This window comes from Arachis stenosperma, chromosome 5, assembly GCF_014773155.1.
Source record: "Arachis stenosperma cultivar V10309 chromosome 5, arast.V10309.gnm1.PFL2, whole genome shotgun sequence".
Classification (NCBI taxonomy): Eukaryota; Viridiplantae; Streptophyta; class Magnoliopsida; order Fabales; family Fabaceae; genus Arachis; species Arachis stenosperma.
In genome coordinates, this window is record NC_080381.1 from 100,819,578 (window position 1) to 100,826,850 (window position 7,273).

General features: G+C 41.7%; 1 non-coding gene across 1 annotated transcript; it reads left to right on the forward strand.

Annotated features, from left to right (window-relative positions):
* The first annotated feature begins 6,301 nt into the window (after positions 1-6,301).
* On the forward strand, positions 6,302-6,405 carry LOC130984004 (small nucleolar RNA R71). Its single transcript, XR_009087966.1, has one exon. It is a non-coding gene; the product is annotated as a small nucleolar RNA R71 (small nucleolar RNA).
* The last annotated feature ends 868 nt before the right edge of the window (positions 6,406-7,273 follow it).

The following is a 7,273-nucleotide window of genomic DNA, read 5'->3' on the forward strand; positions in this document are numbered from 1 at the left end:
ATGCTCAAAACTGAGACTTGATTAAAGCTCAGTAATAGTCCAGCTAAAGTGGTAGCGCGAAATTGTGATCACTACAACTTCACACAACTAACCAGTAAGTGCACTGGGTCGTCCAAGTAATACCTTACGTGAGTAAGGGTCGATCCCACGGAGATTGTTGGTATGAAGCAAGCTATGGTCACCTTGTAAATCTCAGTCAGGCAGACTCAAATGGGTATAGTGGTATACGAATAAAGCATAAAGATAAAGATAGAGGCACTTATGTAATTCATTGATAGGAACTTCAGATAAGCGTATGAAGATGCCTTCCCTTCCGTCTCTCTGCTTTCCTACTGTCTTCATCCAATCCTTCTTACTCCTTTCCATGGCAAGCTTATGTAGGGTTTCACCGTTGTCAGTGGCTACCTCCCATCCTCTCAGTAAAAATGTTCCTATGCTCTGTCACAGCATATGGCTAATCAGCTGTCGGTTCTCGGTCAGGCCGGAATAGAATCCAGTGATTCTTTTGCGTCTGTCACTAACGCCCCGCCTGCTAGGAGTTTGAAGCACGTCACAGTTATTCAATCATTGAATCCTACTCAGAATACCACAGACAAGGTTTAGACCTTCCGGATTCTCTTGAATGCCGCCATCAGTTCTCGCCTATACCACGAAGACTCTGATCTCACGGAATGGCTGGCTCGTTTGTCAGGCGAGCACTCGGTTGTCAGGTGATCAACCATGCATCGTGTATCAGGAATCCAAGAGATATTCACTAGAGCCTTGGTTGCTTGTAGAACAAAAGTGGTTGTCAGTCACTTTGTTCATAGGTGAGAATGATGATGAGTGTCACGGATCATCACATTCATCAAGTTGAAGAACAAGTGATATCTTGGACAAAGAACAAGCAGAATTGAATAGAAGAACAATAGTAATTGCATTAATACTCGAGGTACAGCAGAGCTCCACACCTTAATCTATGGTGTGTAGAAACTCCACCGTTGAAAATACATAAGAACAAGGTCTAGGCATGGCCGAATGGCCAGCCTCCCAAAGTGAGTTCAATCATAAAAACATGATCAAAAGCTCTCAGATACAATAGCAAAAGGTCCTACTTATAGAAAACTAGTAGCCTAAGGTTTACAGAGATGAGTAAATGACATAAAAATCCACTTTCGGGCCCACTTGGTGTGTGCTTGGGCTGAGCAATGAAGCAATTTCGTGTAGAGACTCTTCTTGGAGTTAAACGCCAGCTTTTATGCCAGTTTGGGCGTTTAACTCCCATTTTGGTGCCAGTTCCGGCGTTTAACGCTGGGATTTCTGAGGGTGACTTTGAACGCCGGTTTGGGCCATCAAATCTTGGGCAAAGTATGGACTATCATATATTGCTGGAAAGCCCAGGATGTTTACTTTCCAATGCCGTTGAGAGTGCGCCAATTGGGCTTTTGTAGCTCCAGAAAATCCACTTCGAGTGCAGGGAGGTCAGAATCCAACAGCATCTGCAGTCCTTTTCAGTCTCTGAATCAGATTTTTGCTCAGGTCCCTCAATTTCAGCCAGAAAATACCTGAAATCATAGAAAAATACACAAACTCATAGTAAAGTCCAGAAAAGTGAATTTTAACTAAAAACTAATAAAAATATACTAAGAACTCAACTAAAACTACTAAAAACATACTAAAAATAATGCCAAAAAGGGTACAAATTATCCGCTCATCACAACACCAAACTTAAATTGTTGCTTGTCCTCAAGCAACTGAAGATCAAATAAGATAAAAAGAAGAGAATATGCAATGAACTCCAAAAACATCTATGAAGATCAGTATTAATTAGATGAGCGGGGCTTTTAGCTTTTTGCCTCTGAACAGTTTTGGCATCTCACTCTATCCTTTGCAACTCAGAATGATTGGCTTCTTTAGGAACTCAGAATCCAGATAGTGTTATTGATTCTCCTAGTTAAGTATGATGATTCTTGAACACAGCTACTTTATGAGTCTTGGCCGTGGCCCAAAGCACTCTGTCTTCCAGTATTACCACCGGATACATACATGCCACAGACACATAATTGGGTGAACCTTTTCAGATTGTGACTCAGCTTTGCTAGAGTCCCCAATTAGAGGTGTCCAGGGTTCTTAAGCACACTCTTTTTGCCTTGGATCACAACTTTATTCTTTCTTTTTCTTTCTTTTTCTCTTTCTTTTTTTTTCGGTTTTTTTTTCGCCTCTTTTTTTTTGTATTCACTGCTTTTTCTTGCTTCAAGAATCATTTTTATGATTTTTCAGATCCTCAGTAACATGTCTCCTTTTTCATCATTCTTTCAAGAGCCAACATTCATGAACCACAAATTCAAAAGACATATGCACTGTTTAAGCATACATTCAGAAGACAAAAGTAATGCCACCACATCAAAATAATTAAACTGCTATAAAATTCAAAATTCATGCAATTCTTTTTCTTTTTCAATTAAGAACATTTTTTTTTAAGAAAGGTGATGGATTCATAGGACATTCATAAATTTAAGGCATAGACACTAAGACACTAATGATCACAAGACACAAACATGGACAAACATAAGCATTAATTTTCGAAAAACAGAAAATAAAGAACAAGGAGATTAAAGAACGGGTCCACCTTAGTGATGGCGGCTCTTTCTTCCTCTTGAAGATCCTATGGAGTGCTTGAGCTCCTCAATGTCTCTTCCTTGTCTTTGTTGCTCCTCTCTCATGATCCTTTGGTTTTCTCTAATTTCATGGAGGATGATGGAGTGTTCTTGATGCTCCACCCTTAGTTGTCCCATGTTGGAACTCAATTCTCCAAGGGAGGTGTTCAGTTGCTCCCAATTGTTTTGTGGAGGAAAGTGCATCCCTTGAGGCATCTCAGGGATCTCATGATGAGTGGGGTCTCTTGTGTGCTCCATCCTTTTCTTAGTGATGGGCTTATCCTCATCAATGGGGGTGTCTCCCTCTATGTCAACTCCAACTGAATAACAGAGGTGACAAATGAGATGAGGAAAGGCTAACCTTGCTAAGGTAGAGGACTTGTCCGCCACCTTATAGAGTTCTTGGGCTATAACCTCATGAACTTCCACTTCTTCTCCAATCATGATGCTATGAATCATGATGGCCCGGTCTAGAGTAACTTCGGACCGGTTGCTAATGGGAATGATTGAGCGTTGGATAAACTCCAACCATCCTCTAGCCACGGGTTTGAGGTCATGCCTTCTTAATTGAACCGGCTTCCCTCTTGAATCTCTCTTCCATTGGGCGCCCTCTTCACATATGACTATGAGGACTTGGTCCAACCTTTGATCAAAGTTGACCCTTCTAGTGTAAGGGTGTTCATCTCCTTGCATCATGGGCAAATTGAATGCCAACCTTACACTTTCCGGACTAAAATCCAAGTATTTCCCCCGAACCATAGTAAGATAATTCTTTGGATCTGGGTTCACACTTTGATCATGGTTCTTGGTGATCCATGCATTGGCATAGAACTCTTGAACCATTAAGATTCCGACTTGTTGAATGGGGTTGGTAAGAATTTCCCAACCTCTTCTTCGGATCTCATGTCGGATCTCCGGATATTCACCTTTTTTGAGTGAAAAAGGGACCTCGGGGATCACCTTCTTTAAGGCCACAACTTCATAGAAGTGGTCTTGATGCACCCTTGAGATGAATCTTTCCATCTCCCATGACTCGGAGGTGGAAGCTTTTGCCTTCCCTTTCCTCTTTCTAGAGGTTTCTCTGGCCTTGGATGCCATAAATGGTTTTGGAAAAACAAAAAGCAATGCTTTTACCACACCAAACTTAAAAGGTTTGCTCGTCCTCGAGCAAAAAAAGAAAGAATAGAGTAGAAGAAGAAGAAATGAGGAAGAAGGAAATGGCTTTTGTGTTCGGCCAAAGAGGGGGGGAAGTGGTGTTTAGGTTGTGTGAAAATGAAGGGGTGAAGAAGGGTATATATAGGAGAGGGGGTGGGTAAGGTTCGGTCAAGTGAGGGTGGGTTTGGGTGGGAAAGTGGTTTGAATTTGAATGGTGAGGTAGGTGGGGTTTATGAAGGATGGATGAGTGGTGAAGAGAAAGAAGGATTTGATAGGTGAAGGGTTTTTGGGGAAGAGGTATTGAGGTGATTGGTGAATGGGTGAAGAAGAGAGAGAGTGGTGGGGTTGGTGGGGATCCTGTGGGGTCCACAGATCCTGTGGTGTCAAGAAAAAGTCATCCCTGCACCAAATGGCATTCAAAATCACGTTTTGAGCCATTTCTGGCGTTAAACGCCGGGCTGGTGCCCATTCCTGGCGTTTAACGCCAGGTTCTTGCCCTTTTCTGGCGTTTAACGCCAGTCTGGTGCCCCTTTCTGGCGTTAAACGCCCAGAATGGTGCCAGACTGGGCGTTAAACGCCCAACTGCTAGCCTCACTGGCGTTTAAACGCCAGTGGATTCTTCCTCCAGGGTGTGCTATTTTTCTTCCTGTTTTTCATTCTGTTTTTGCTTTTTCAATTGATTTTGTGTCTTCTCATGATCATCAACCTACAAAAAACATAAAATAACAAAAGAAAATAGTCAAAATATAACATTGGGTTGCCTCCCAACAAGCGCTTCTTTAATGTCAGTAGCTTGACAGAGGGCTCTCATGGAGCCTCACATTTTCTCAGAGCAATGTTGGAACCTCCCAACACCAAACTTAGAGTTTGAATGTGGGGGTTCAACACCAAACTTAGAGTTTGGTTGTAGCCTCCCAACACCAAACTTAGAGTTTGACTGTGGGGGCTCTGTTTGACTCTGATTTTAGAGAAGCTCTTTATGCTTCCTCTCCATGGTGACAGAGGGATATCCTTGAGCTTTAAAAACAAAGGATTCTTCATTCACTTGAATGATCAGTTCGCCTCTATCAACATCAATCACAGCCTTTGCTGTGGCTAGGAAGGGTCTGCCAAGGATGATGGATTCATCCATGCACTTCCCAGTCTCTAGGACTATGAAATCAGCAGGGATGTAATGGTTTTCAATTTTCACCAAAACATCCTCTATAAGTCCATGAGCTTGTTTTCTTGAGTTGTCTGCCATCTCTAATGAGATTCTTGCAGCTTATACCTCAAAGATCCCTAGCTTCTCCATTACAGAGAGAGGCATGAGGTTTACACTTGACCCTAAGTCACACAGAGCCTTCTTGAAGGTCATGGTGCCTATGGTACAAGGTATTGAAAACTTCCCAGGATCTTGTCTCTTTTGAGGTAATTCCTGCCTAGACAAGTCATCCAATTCTTTGGTGAGTAAAGGAGGTTCATTCTCCCAAGTCTCATTTCCAAATAACTTGTCATTTAGCTTCATGATTGCTCCAAGGTATTTAGCAACTTGCTCTTCAGTGACATACTCATCCTCTTCAGAGGAAGAATACTCATCAGAGCTCATGAAAGGCAGAAGTAAGTCCAATGGAATCTCTATGGTCTCATTTTGAGCCTCAGATTCCCATGGTTCCTCATTGGGGAACTCAGTGGAGGTCAGTGCACGCCCATTGAGGTCTTCCTCAGTGGCGTTCACTGCCTCTCCTTCCTCTCCAAATTTGGCCATGTTGATGGCCTTGCACTCTCCTTTTGGATTTTCTTCTGTGTTGCTTGGGAGAGTACTAGGAGGGAGTTCAGTAATTTTCTTGCTCAGCTGTCCCACTTGTGCCTCCAAATTCCTAATGGAGGACCTTGTTTCAGTCATGAAACTTTGAGTGGTTTTGATTAGATCAGAGACCATAGTTGCTAAGTCAGAGGGGTTCTGCTTAGAATTCCCTCTCTGTTGCTGAGAAGATGATGGAAAAGGCTTGCTATTGCTAAACCTATTTCTTCCACCATTATTGTTGTTAAAACCTTGTTGAGGTCTTTCTTGATTCTTCCATGAGAAATTTGGGTGATTTCTCCATGAAGAATTATAGGTGTTTCCATAGGATTCTCCTAGGTAATTCACCTCTTCCATTGAAGGGTTCTCAGGATCATAGGCTTCTTCTTCAGATGAAGCATCCTTAGTACTGCTTGGTGCATTTTGCATTCCAGACAGACTTTGAGAAATCAAATTGACTTGTTGAGTCAATATCTTGTTCTGAGCCAATATGGCATTCAGAGCATCAATCTCAAGAACTCCTTTCTTCTGATTAGTCCCATTGTTCACAGGATTCCTTTCAGAAGTGTACATGAATTGGTTATTTGCAACCATTTCAATTAGCTCTTGAGCTTCTGTAGGCGTCTTCTTCAAATGAAGAGATCCTCCAGCAGAGCTATCCAAAGACATCTTGGATAGTTCAGAGAGACCATCATAGAAAATACCTATGATGCTCCATTCAGAAAGCATGTCAGATGGACATTTTCTGATCAATTGTTTGTATCTTTCCCAAGCTTCATAGAGGGATTCTCCATCCTTTTGTCTGAAGGTTTGGACTTCCACTCTAAGCTTACTCAATTTTTGAGGTGGAAAGAACTTTTCCAAGAAGGCATTGACTAGCTTTTCCCATGAGTCCAGGTTTTCTTTAGGTTGTGAGTCCAACCATGTCCTAGCTCTGTCTCTTACAGCAAAAGGGAATAGCATAAGTCTGTAGACCTCAGGGTCAACCCCATTAGTCTTGACAGTGTCACAGATTTGCAAGAATTCAGCTAAAAACTGATGAGGATCTTCCAATGGAAGTCTATGAAACTTGCAATTCTGTTGCATTAGAGAAACTAATTGAGGCTTAAGCTCAAAGTTGTTTGCTCCAATGGCAGGGATAGAGATGCTTCTCCCATAGAAGTCGGGAGTAGGTGCAGTAAAGTCACCCAGCACCTTCCTTGCATTGTTTGCATTGTTGTTGTTTTCGGCTGCCATGGGTTCTTCTTCTTTGAAGATTTCTGTTAGGTCCTCTATAGAGAATTGTGCCTTAGCTTCTCTTAGCTTTCGCTTCAAGGTCCTTTCAGGTTCAGGGTCAGCTTCAACAAGAATGCCTTTGTCTCTGCTCCTGCTCATATGAAAGAGAAGTGAACAAGAAGATGTGGAATCCTCTATGTCACAGTATAGAGATTCCTTGAGGTGTCAGAAGAACAGAAAAATAGAAGAAAGAAGGTAGAAGAATTCGAACTTGATCAGAGAGAGTTCGAATTGTGCATTGAGAAGGAGTGGTACTCCATAAATAAAAGGATGTGGGAAGAGGGGAAGAGAATTTTCGAAGATTAATTAAAAAGTTTTTAAAATCATTTTGAAAAATTGATTGATAATTTTCGAAAACTCAAAGTGGAAAAGAATTCAAGTGGTTTGAAAAAGATTTTGAAATTAGAAGTCAAAAAAATTTGAT